The sequence below is a fragment of the Chlamydotis macqueenii genome, chromosome 8 (assembly GCF_036417535.1).
Source record: "Chlamydotis macqueenii isolate bChlMac1 chromosome 8, bChlMac1.mat, whole genome shotgun sequence".
NCBI classification, from domain to species: Eukaryota; Metazoa; Chordata; class Aves; order Otidiformes; family Otididae; genus Chlamydotis; species Chlamydotis macqueenii.
This window is the reverse complement of record NC_141563.1, coordinates 2,958,867-2,971,389: the sequence shown is the minus strand read 5'-3', so window position 1 is coordinate 2,971,389 and position 12,523 is coordinate 2,958,867.

The window sequence follows — 12,523 nt, the reverse complement described above, 5'->3', positions numbered from 1 at the left end:
TTGATTTCAAAGTAAGTAAGATCAAGTATATTTTCTGGAGTCCCTGGCTTTCTTCCACAACTTCTTGCTCTCTATTTCTTCAGGAAAGGGAAAGAGGGTGGAACAGGGACCAAGTACGTCTTGCCTTCTTCAGTATTCTAAAGAATGACTGAAATGTGTTGTGGTTCCACTCTGTCCGTCACACAGCCTCATCTGCCTGCACCGAAATGCAGCTGTTTCCAAACACTTGCTCAGTGCTATTCCTGTGAAATGTCCTGGCCCCAATGCAGAGCAAGAGAAGAGTGCCTGGAAGAGATCTGTAACCTTTCTTTTCCATGCCAGTTATAGGCTGGGAGGACCCAGCCTCTGGCGTTTTCTCTTGTCTCTACTGACTACAGAGGGAGCCTGGGGAAAACAAGTTCTCGCAGGCACCTGCAGGGAAGTAGGTGAAACTCACCAGTCAAGTCTCCAATCTCTGATTATTATTTGTTTTTAAATTCAAATACACATCTAACAGAAGGAAGCACAAGAAAAATACACACAATAAAGGCTGATGTTTTCTTTTCATCTTTAGATTTCTTTTTAGGCAGAGGAAGGAGCAGAGCAGATGACTGCAAAAAGAGGATGATTCAACATGCAAGAGGAGGAGAGGGAGGAAAGGAGATGGTGGGTTAGAAGCAGTGAAACAAAGCTTCACAGACTGTGTTGTCCCCTCAGGCTCTGTCCCAGGGCAGGATGGGTAGCCCTTGCACAAGGAGTGAAATGGGCAGTTCAGTATTGGGCAGTGCTTCATGTTTGAGGTGATGTTTCAGCCTGGGGCTCAGGCTGGTCTTAGATCCCAAATGTCTGACTTGTTCTTTGTCTCTGCCCTGGCATAGGGCAATCTCTGCACTGGCTTCATCTGGAAAACTTTCTGAGATTAAACCACTGGCTGATTGGAGCAAAAGCTCAAGCTCAGCCACCCACAGCAGTACGAGCGCAGTGAACCAGTGAATCAGAGGGGACAGTCCCAGTTTCCATTTTCTGGGTCCATTCAAATGCTCAAAGGGCTGTATCTTCTCACTCTGTTGGGTGACACCTACATTACCTAAAATTATTCTTCTCCTGAATGCACTTTCCTAGAGGAATCTGCAAATTTGCAGACAGCTTAGGACAAAGCAGCTTCTCCTAAGGCCCGGCATTGTCAAACCTGCAGCTAGCCTGTGCAATAGTGAGTGAAGAAATACAGGTGAAGAAGGTGAAGAAGTCCTTATTGTGGCTTTGCAGAGAGGTTACCCTCAGCATGGTGCATATCATGTCAGCACAAACCCCAGCAGTCAGTGTGAAGGAGCTCAGCAACACAACGGAGGAGGGAGCAATGCTCATGTTTCACAGCAGCTGGTGCTGTGAAAGGGGATGATCCTGCAGAAGAAGCAGTCTCTACACTGGGCGCAGAGGGTCTAATGGTGTACAAGATGGTGGGGCTGAGCACGGACAGAGATGCCATTCCCCAGCAGCTAAAGATGAGCCTGGAGCACATCCAAGAGTTTCTAAGGACAGAGCAGCGTGAGGGGTTGCAAATGGCCCTGCAGCAACTGAAAGAAGGTCAGAGAAGGCAGCAGAGAAGGAGGTCAGACACTTGTAGGCAGCTGCAAAGACACCTTAACCTCCAACAAGAGACTGAGAAACATGTGAGGGGGAATGACCAAAGTGAACTAAATATCCAAGAAGGACAAGGTGCTGAGGAAGTGGTACATGGGGGTGTGGTGCTTGTGATGGAGCCAAACCACAGCAATGGTGACTGCATTCCCCACGACATCCAGCAGATAAATCACCAGCAGCAGTGTGAAAAGGAAGATTTAAATTCTTGAATGACTGTCAAGGCCTATAGGGAAAATATTCTTGTTATGGTACGATTGTGAGGATCCATTTCAGTACCTAGTCGGTTGAAGGTGTGACAAGGGTAACTGGTGCAATTCACCTTGTTATCTTTGTCAAACTTCCCTTCTCTTTTCGTAGTCTTCTTTTTCCTTCTTCAAATGGGTGATCAGAACTTCATTCTGTAGGTATTTGGATTTTCTCTATGTTTTTACCCAGCAAAATGAAACAAATACTGATCCAACCCACTTATTTTCACACACAGTAGATGCCTCTCCAGCACTGCTGGTTTCCATGGGTACTCTGGACTGCCAGCTAGGAACTGATATTTCTGACAAAAGCATTGGTGCACACTCAAATGGAGTCCTCTGTGCAGTTTTGGAACTCACCATTTTAAAAGAAAGTGAAGGTCCTTTAGTGTGCCCAGAAGTCAACAAAGTTGGTGAAGGGGCTGGAAGGCATGTGCTATGAGGAGCGGCCGAGGGCTCTGGACTTGTCTAGTTTGGGGAAAAGGAGACGGAGGAACAACCTGAATGCTCACACTATCAGAGTGTGTCCGCAGGAGGGCAACCATGATGGTGAAAGGTCTCAATTGCAAGGTTTCTGAGGAGCAGCTGAGGTCACTTGGTTTGTTCACCTTGGAGAAGAGAAGGCTGAGGGGTGACCTCATTGCAGCCTACAACTTCCTCAAGGCGAGCAGTGATGGAGGAGGTGCTGATCTCCTCCCTCTGGTGCACAGTAATAGGACAAGTGGAAATGAAAGGAAGCTGCGTCAGGGGAAGTTCAGATCAGAAATAAGGAAAAGAAATAAGGAAAAGATTCTTCACTGAGAGGATGGCTGGCCACTCAAACAGGCTCCCCAAGGAACTGGTCACAGCACCAAGCCTGTCAGAGTTCTAGGAGCATCTGGATGATGCTCTTAGTCATATGGTTTAGGTTTAGGTAGTCCTGCGAGGAGCAGAGGAGCTGGACATAGTGATTCTGTGGGCTCCTTCCAACTGGAGATATTCTAGGATTCTGTCATTCTAGAATCCTTGTCACATCTGACTGAACTGTTCTGTTCTGTTCTGTTCTGTTCTATTCTATTCCATTCCATTCCATTCCATTCCATTCTAAACAAACCAGAACTCCTAGTGTAAAACAACTGCCAGGTCATGTGTCTGTCACTGGCAGGTTCTCAGGCACAAGTGACATCACAGTCAACACCACAGCCCTGTGTCTGCTGGTGGCCAGTCACTCAAGCACACTGGAGACTAAAGTAAGCCCATGTTCCCCTCCATGGCCAAGTGCCTCCTACTGGCCTATGACCTTCTCAGAAACAATTGATGTCATAAAAATAAGCCAAAACATCCACCTTCTGGTGGCCTATCAACTGATGAAACAAAAGTAAAATCATTGTGATCTTCCAAGACATGTGTCTTTCAGCTTCTCCAGTAGACACAACCAAACCATGTTCCTGCTGCTGACCTGTCCTGTACTCTAGTGGAAGGGACTTGCCAACTCATATTCAAGGCCTCTTCCTGGAAGGACTCACCAGGAACTTGGGCAGAGAGGATCTCACAATCAGTGTGCCAGCCAGGCACCTTCTGCTGGCCTGTCAGTTTGCTGACAGATGTGAGCTTAGAAGTACCTATCCCAGCCATGAGTCAAGGGCTGACCTATCAGCTCCTTCAGAAAGAAGTGACGTCACAGCCCCTTTCCCAGCCATGTTCCTGCTGCTGGCTTCTCAACTCCAAAGAGAGAAGTGACCTCACAGCCTCCCTCACAGCCATGTGCCTCCTGCTGGTCCATGAGATCCTGAGGCACAGCTGACCACACCACAGCACGCTCACCCATCTCCTCCTTGTGGCCTATCAGCTGATCAGATACAGGTCACCTCACATTCCTCTTCCAACACCATGACATTGCTCTTGGTCCTCACGATCCCTGCCCTGCCCCAAGGGACCACACAGCTGAAGGCAGGGCGAGGAGAGAGGATGATTATGAGTGTGTTAGAGCGTGGGAAAGAGGGCTTCAGCAGTTAGGGTAGGGCTGTGGGATTAGAGCTCACCTTTCAGAGTTAGGGATTAGGCAAAGCCTTAGGGGCAAGGTCTCTTGTTCTGCTGAGGGTGCCTGGTTAGTGTTTAAGGCGTGGGCTAGCTTTGTGGGCTAGGGTTTTGGTTAGGGCTGGAGCCAGGGCTAAGATTAAGGCTAGAATTTAAATACCAGAGATAAAGGCTAGGGGCTATGGTGAGCAGTAGGGTAAGAGTGCGGGTAAGGGATTGTGGGTTTGAGATTTGGCTTAGGTGTAAGGTTTGAGGTTAGGGACAGCTTAACCTCAGTTAGGTTAGTACTGGTGGATTGCTGTCAGGGTGAGGAGTGGCCTTTAGGAACGGGTTAGGGCTTAAGGTTCCTGGTTAGAGATAGTGTCAGGGATTCACATGAATGTTTCACAGCAACATCACTATAACCCATTTGTCCTCCTCAAAAAGTTTTTTAATCTTTTGGCCAAGTCTCTCCTCCCTTCCTCACATCTCTCATCTCTCTTGCCCAGCCTTCTACTAACCTCCCACAGTGTGTCATCTTGTTGGGGGCAGCTTGCTGATGACCTTCATGACCTCACAGTATCTCTCTCCCTGCTGCTGACCAGTCAGAAGTAACCTCACAGCCAGTGTCTGAGGGGAAACCTCATGCTGCTGTGCTTGAAATTCCTCTTTACAGCCTCTTCATGGCCCACCCAGCAGTGCTGGGGGAAGGTGATGCCCTGCACTATCGCAGAGGTACCCTGCCTGCAACCCAGCTCATGCACCAGAAGGGTTCCTGGGCTCCCTTTCCCACACGGGTGCTCCAGTCAGCCCAGGGTATGTTGGGCGCAGTGGCCTCCTCTGTGTGAACAACTGAATCTAGCCCAGAATGGGAGTTTTTGAAAAACATTGAAAGCTATGCAGAGAAAGCACTCTGAAATAGCTTCTTTTCTGGCAGCATTAGGCTTTTAATGATTTTAAAATGAAATTTTGCTGATCTCAGAGGGATGCTGCTAGTATCTGGCTCCTTGGAGGACTGTCTACTACTGACAGCATTTACTCCTGATCATCCAACCAGCTTCCTACCAAGCACATCATCCACCTCTTCAGGCCACATGTTAACAATCTGCTCTAAGGACACTACGGCAGATCACTTTCAAGGACTTGGAAAAGTTCAGGTACACAACACGCCCTTCTCTCCCCTCCCACATGGATTCAGCAATCTCTTTCTTGTCCTTCAGTTGACACCAGCACCCTTCTGCCCCTTCCCACACCACAAGCCTTCTCCATATCACACATTTCCAGAGGAGAGCACACGAGGCAGTGCACATCAGTCCAGGTCCTCGGGGCCTGTTCAGGAGAGAACCAGAAGTGATTTCTCCCAGCAGGCCCATTACTCCAATGGGTTCTCAGTGTGGCACAGAGCTTTCCTGAGCATTTTCCTCAGGGTTCCCCTTCCCCCCAAACTTTCTAGTCTAAAGGCTGTATATGAAGGGATTGATCAGGGGTGTGTGGAACGTGTAGAGAAAGGACTTTGTCAAATGATCGCAGGAAGACTTGTCTGGGCATCACACACCCAAGGTAAGGGCGTCACGGAAAACAGTGGCACAAGTGAGGTGAGAGGAGCATGTGGAAAAGGTCTCTACCTGCCTGGGCACACTAGATGGGAGATCTGCCCCAGGGTGACAGCTCTGATGCACACAGGATGGCCACGTGAACAGAAAGGGGGGAATGGGATCTAAAAAGCAGGTTATGAAAGGGAAGAGCATGAGTGTCACGGTGTCATTGTGTGAGAGCTCCAGCAATGGAGTGAATTCACAGAAGTGGTCAGCTCTGCCTGGGCCACAGAAATGTATCTGGGACATGACTGAAATGATTAATGTTGATGACAGAAATCCCCCTAGGAAAGGTGCAGTTGTCCTCTGGAGACATGTCCCAGTTCATGAGACTTGCAGACAGCAGAGGGTGGCACACAGCCCAGTACTGATCATAGGATGTGGTCCCACTGACCAAGAAAGACAACCAGTCTTTCTGGTTGTCTCCTTACTGGGGCAGTAAGGAGTTCCACTATGAGTCATACATTGAAGAAGATGGACACACGATCGCATCTTGAAAACGTTCAGTCATCATTTTCCACACTGCTTCCTTGAGCTCCTGGTTCCTCATGCTGTAGATGAGGGGGTTCACTGCTGGAGGCACCAACGAGTACAGAGCAGAAACCAGTAAATTCAGGAATGGGGAGGAGATGGTAGGGGGTTTCAGATAGGCAAATGTGCCAGTGCTGATAAACAGGGAGACCACAGCCAGGTGAGGGAGGCACGTGGAAAAGGCTTTGTGCCGTCCCTGCTCAGAGGGGATCCTAAGCACAGCCCTGAAGATCTGCACATAGGACACAACAATGAAAACTAAACAGCCAAAAAAGAAAAAAGCATTAAATGTAACAAGTCGAAATTCTCTGAGGTAGGTGTCTGAGCAGGAGAGCTTGAGGATCTGGGGGATTTCACAGAAGAACTTGTCCAAGGCATTGTCTTGGCAGAGTGGCAGTGAAAATGTATTGGCAGTGTGCAGCAGAGCATGGAGAAACCCACTGCCCCAGGCAGCTGCTGCCATGTGGACACAAGTTCTGCTGCCCAGGAGGGTCCCGTAGTGCAGGGGTTTGCAGATGGCAACATAGCGGTCATAGGCCATGACAGTGAGAAGATAGAACTCTGCTGAAAGAAAAAAGACAAATAAAAAGGCCTGTGCAGCACATCCCAAGTAAAAGATGTTCCCGGTGTCCCAGAGGGAATTGTCCATGGCTTTGGGAACAGTGGTGGAGATGAGGCCAAAATCAAGGCTTGAGAGGTTGAGGAGGAAGAAGTACATGGGGGTGTGGAGGCGGTGGTCGCAGGCTATGGCAGTGATGATGAGGCCGTTGGCCAGGAGGGCAGCCAGGTAGATGCCCAGGAAGAGCCAGAAGTGCAAGAGCTGCAGCTCCCGTGTGTCTGCTAATGCCAGGAGGAGGAACTCAGTGATGAAGCTGCCATTGGACATTTCCTTCCCCTGGGCAGGGAGGCCTGTGCAAGGAGGAAAAAACAGTGAGAAGATAAGGCAAAGCTGCCTGAGCAAAACCTATTCAGTTCCCATGGAAGCCCCCCCACCACCCCGCCCCCAGATGATCTTTCCCCTTTCAAGGAGACGTTTCTCATGCCCCATGTATGAGCTCCACATGGTGCTGGCGGAGGTGCCACTGGGAGTAGGGAGCACTTGTGTGAACTCTTGAAGGGCAAGTCCTGCCCTACAGAAACATGTAAACAGGAACACAGAGTCTTCTCAGATTAAATCTACTTTGGATGCCAATGAGCTTTGCAACCTTGCTGCTCCCAGTTCACTTGACAGCAAAGTGACGCTGCAGGGCAAGAGGATTCCTTGTGGCTTAGCACTCAGGGAGAACCGAGTGAGTCTTGTATGAGAAGAGAATTGCTGTGGGGTAGTGCAGAGTGAGCGGAGCTGGTCTGTCTCTCTGTCCTGGATGCCCTGGGCTTGCAGCTTTCTGAAACTGATCACACTGCTCTGTTTCTGTGAAAAGATAGGAGACACTGCTGAGAGCAAAGGGATGCACTGCAAACCACTGAATGTCTCACCTTTTCTCAAGGTTTCAGCACCTCACTTCTAGCCCACAGCACTCATGGCTCATTTCACCAACCCAACAGCAGGGTTTTGGCCACAGCATCTCTGTGCTGAACCATGGGGTGCTCAGGTAACAAAAAGATGTTATGGGAGAGTTTGGCATCTCTGAGGGAGAGGGAGGACACCCGAAGAAGTTCTGTTGGGTGTTTGCATGATTGTATCTCACTGAGGGAAAAGCAGCTCCTGCCCCAGCTCCACAGCCTGTAGTGCCCACAGCCCCACAGGTGAAAGCTGGGACACTTGTTCCCATGGACACAGCTGCAGGAAAGGACCCACAAGATCAGGGGGGGACTCTGCAGCTGGAACTCCCCTCCCCAGACAGCCTGACAGCAAGAACAAGATCCCAGCAGCAGCACCACAGAGAGCTGGAGGCACAAGGGCAAATACAGCCAGGGTGCGGCTGAGAGAGGACAGGGCAGAGGCAGGCGGGCACTGGGGACAGCGTCCCCCTCCCCCAGCTGTGCGTGCCCCCTCCCCGACACCACCATTGCCGGGCAGCTGCTCTCAGCCCCTGTGCTCTGCAGAGGGCCGTGGGCACGTGGCTGGAGAGCTGCAGCACGGCTCTGCTGGAGCTCTGGCTGCAGAGGAGGGGGTTCATGGCTGGGACCCCACAGCCCTGAGGGCAGAGGCTTGGGTGGGTGGGAGAGGAGGCCAGGGGGCTTGCTCAGAGGAAGGGGGCTGCACTGGAGGGGATGATACAGAGATCTCTGAATTCTCCCTCCCACAACATTTCTCTTTTTAGTTTCCCCTCATTCCTTGACTGTAAACCTGCTGCCTGGGGATTTTCTTCCTGACAGCTGTTTTCCTGTCTGATCTGTTTTCCCTGTCAGCACTCACAGACCCCATCCCACCCTCTGTGCACTCACGCTGGCCCTGCACACACCTGCCTGTTTGCAGGGCCCTGGCTGGGTGCCTGTTCCTGTTTGGAGGTTCCAAAGGCCAGGGCAGGACAACCCTGCTGGGTGCAGCAAGGGTGATGCTGGTGCTGCCCTGGGCAGAGGAGTGGCTGAAGGCACTTGAGGAGGCTCTTAGCAGACCAACTGACCACTCAAATGTTACAGCTCAGGAATATCAAGGACTTCTCCAAGCTTCATAGATTCTCTTTCAATTTCTCTTTCCCTCCCCACCCTCCCAACCCATATCTGACCCCTACCCTCAGAGTAGGAAAACAAAAACACAGACTGAGGAAATCTCTTCATCTCTATAGTAGACCCTTAATCTTCCTCTGGACACATCCCCTTGGAAGTTTCCCAGTGGTGACGTGGAGCTGTGAGCAGCCCTGACCAACGCAGCACCCTCTCAACAGCAGAAGGACCCTGCTCGGCCAGAAGTTGTTCCTCCCACCCACGGCTTCTTTCCCCAGCGCCGTGGGGAGCTCACAAAGGGAGGCTGAGTGCTGAGCCTGGCAGAGGCAGAGTCCCTGCCCCAGCACACAGCCCCTGGGGCACAGGGACCCTGCTCTGAAGGACAGCCCTGGGCACCCCTGGCTGCACACACACATTCACACCCTGCAGCCGTCCCTGGGAGAAGGCAGCCGTCATGCTCTGTCCCTGTGATGGTGCAGCGGGAGATTCCTGCCCTGGAGCATGTCCTCCTCCTCTGCTCTGGAAAAAAAATGAGAGAATATGCCTGGAAGATCATATATGCTTTGGGATATTCCTGCTTTTGGATGTCCCTCCAGTAAAACCAGTTGCATTGCCCTATATCCAGAGACATAACATATCCAGGGCTGTGAAGATTTCTCCATCACTGAGCTCTCAACTCTCCTCCCACCCCAGGCTGCCTCTCACCTCTCTCTGCCTCGCTCCTCTCCCCTCAGCTCCTGCAGGCAGAGCCCTCAGCCCTGCTGCGCTTGGCAGAGGAGCTGCTCCTGGGCAGAGCTGTCTCTCTGCAGCGCTGCCCTGTTACCAGCAGCTCCCTGCATCCCAGGAGCCCGGCCCAGCTCAGCAGCAGAGGCCCAGCCCAAGGCAGCACTTTCTCTGTCCCCTCTGGGCTCCCTCCAGCTGTCCCTGGGGCTGCAGGGGAACCTGCTGGGAAACAGCCTGAAGCCATCACTGATGGTTCCTCTCTCAGCTGCGGAAAGAGACTGATTTTCAGCAGTGTAATTCCTTTTTTACTGACAGAGTCTCTGTAAATATAAACTTTTCTTGGCACATTGTTAGACAGGACACCCAGATAGAGATGGGCAGGGATCACCTTTACCTTTGCTGAGGGAAGGGATTCAACTGAGTTTGTGAATGCATCTTCTCCTCAGTTTGTGTTCCTGGGGCTGGAAGGAGACTCAGCTCCCTCCCATGCCCGCAACAAATGCCCAGGAAGTGGGATTCCTCTTGCCTCTCTTCAAGTGGTCATTAAATAGGCGCCTGCACGTCACCTCCTTAGGTCCCTTCCAGATGGTGGGGACCGCAGGGGATGAGGCACTGAAGAGGCCTCTGACCCACACACAGCACGCAATGCAGACCTCACCCATAGACGACATTCCTCTGTTCTGATCAAGCTACTGCAGGAACGTCTCTCAAAAGCCAAACTCTTTTCACCATCTCTACAGTCAGACAGAAATGATGTTCTCATGAGAACACCTTCCCGCATTGTTGGATACAGGCAAGGCCATGCAGGAGGCGTAAGGGCCAGCGCTGAGGGGGAACTGCCCGCAGGCTCCGCTGTGACAATGGGCTGCTGAAGTTGTCCTGCAGCCAAAGGCTCTGCTCTGCACAGCACAGGCATGAAGGCCAGGCTGCACGTGCAGCGCAGCACAGCTCCATGTACAACGGTCTGCTGGTCAGGGTCACTGCTCAGGTTTCCCTCTGAGAAGTCTGCACTCCACCCTGGTGCCATGGCTGAGCCGCTACGGCCCAAATGTGCACAGCCAGGAGGAGATGGGTCACAGGCAGGAGGAGCTGGAGCCCCAGGGCTTGTCACACAACTGTGGTGGTTTAGGATTAAATGAGATGTGGTGGGACAGCTTCCTCACATGGGGTTTTGCAATGCAGGAATAGAGGCTCTGCTGGAGAGACAGTCAGGGAGGATGAGCATGGAGGATGCCCTCTGTGTTGAAGGCTATGGTTTGTTGGTTCTCTTGCTATAGAGGTGAACAACCAGTGGTGGATGAGGATCAACTCAAGGGTTACTTGAGCAAACTCAAGCACCATGACAGAAATGGAGATGTGTGTTCTGATCAGATCCCTGAACACAAGTGTTGGGATGCCATTACATTTGAGACTCCATTTTTTGGTCCAGAGGACTATGATGGCTCTTGAGGTGTCCTGAAATATCTCCTGACCCGTGTGGTGCTTTAGTCTGTGAAGAGAATCAAAACAACACCTCTGACTGCAGTAATATCTTCTTCAGTACTGACATACAGAGCAGACAGAGGGGTCTCAGACCTTCCAGACACTCTGCTGAAAAGTTAGGTCTTCAGAGCTCCAAAGCTAATGGTGGTGTACCAGTGTCCATCCCATGAATATTTGCCCTTCTTTGTGCTTTTCACCAGTTTGAGACATGTCCCTTGACATTTTTGGGTAGCAAAATAAACTCCTCTCACACACAGTTGAAATAAGGATGAAAGAGAGCAGAAAGGAATATTGTCTGAGAGGTGTTACCATGAAATGATAACACAGAGTGTGCAGTGAGAGGAAAAGCACTGTTCTAAAAACTCCATACCAGAGTAAACTCTGTTATGTTACAGCTGCCCAGTCAAGTAAGAAGGCATGACAGGAATAAAAGTAAAGAAATTACATTTATCATCATCAAGAAGGGGAAGAAATTGTAGAGCATGGTACTGTTACTCTTTGAAGTGAAAACAGAAATACGTCCATAACGTGGCTGTTAAGCCCCCATCCAGCTGCTCGCTCACTCGTCTCTCCTGAGGGATGAGGAGAGAATCAGAAAGGGCAAAGTGAGAGAAACTCCTGGGTCAAGATGATGAAAGTTGAACAAATAAAGTAAAAGCTGTGCCCAGAAACAAAATAAACCGAGGGATTCATTCATGACTTCCCATTGGCAGACAGGGGGCTCAGGAAAGCAGGATTCCAGCACAAAAATCTAAATATCCGCCTCTTCCTTCTTCCTCCAGCTTGTATTGCTGAGCATGACATCATGTGGTACAGAATATCCCCGTGATCAGTTGGGGTCAGCTGTGCTGGCTGTGTCCCCTCTCAACTACTTGCCCACCTCCAGGTAGGGAAGTGTGAGGAACAGAAAAATTCTTGGCACTGTGCAAGCACTGCTCAGCAACAGCTAAATCAATGATGCATTACCAACACTGTTTTGGTCACAGATCCCCAAATTGTAACTACGCGGACTGCTATGAAGACAATTAACTCCATCTCAGCCAGGCAGGGTAGGCTGGAGGTCTTGGAAGCCGTGAGGATGGTAACAGTGAAGAACTTGTGAGGGGGAATATGAGCCAGTAAATTAAAGGTGAGGCCAAGGATGTCAAGATATCTGTGGAGTAACAGCTTACTCAAAGCAGGATCACACCAGGTTGCTCTTGGCTTTATCCAGACGGGTATGAGAAACTTCCAGGGATGGATGAAGCGCACACTCTCCGGGAAATGGCTTCCCATGTCTCACTGTCCACGTGTTGCAACAGTGTCTCCCTATATTGAGCCTGACCATCTCTTCTTTTCACTCCTTGCCTCCTGTGCTCCTGCCTTTCACCAAAGTGTCTTCTGATAAACCTCACCGTAGGTAGTACAAGTCTGTGACATCCTCCCCTCAAAGCCCTCCATCCTCCTCACACCACAGGAGTGAGAGCTCCTCTTGGGAGGTGTATTTTTCATTTTGTGGTTTTGTCTTTTGTTTAGTATACATTGCACACTGACCAGTACACAATGTGAAATATCTCTCTCGTAAGAACATCAATACAGCTTCATGCTGTAAAGACTCAATGACATGAAAGGGAGGCAAATGTTCATAGCACTCTGCAGACACACACACAGTGTGGTTCCCTCCAGGAGCTGGTTTTAGACCCTCTGTCTATCCAGCAGCTAGCCCTGGGATCCCCTCATCCCCCC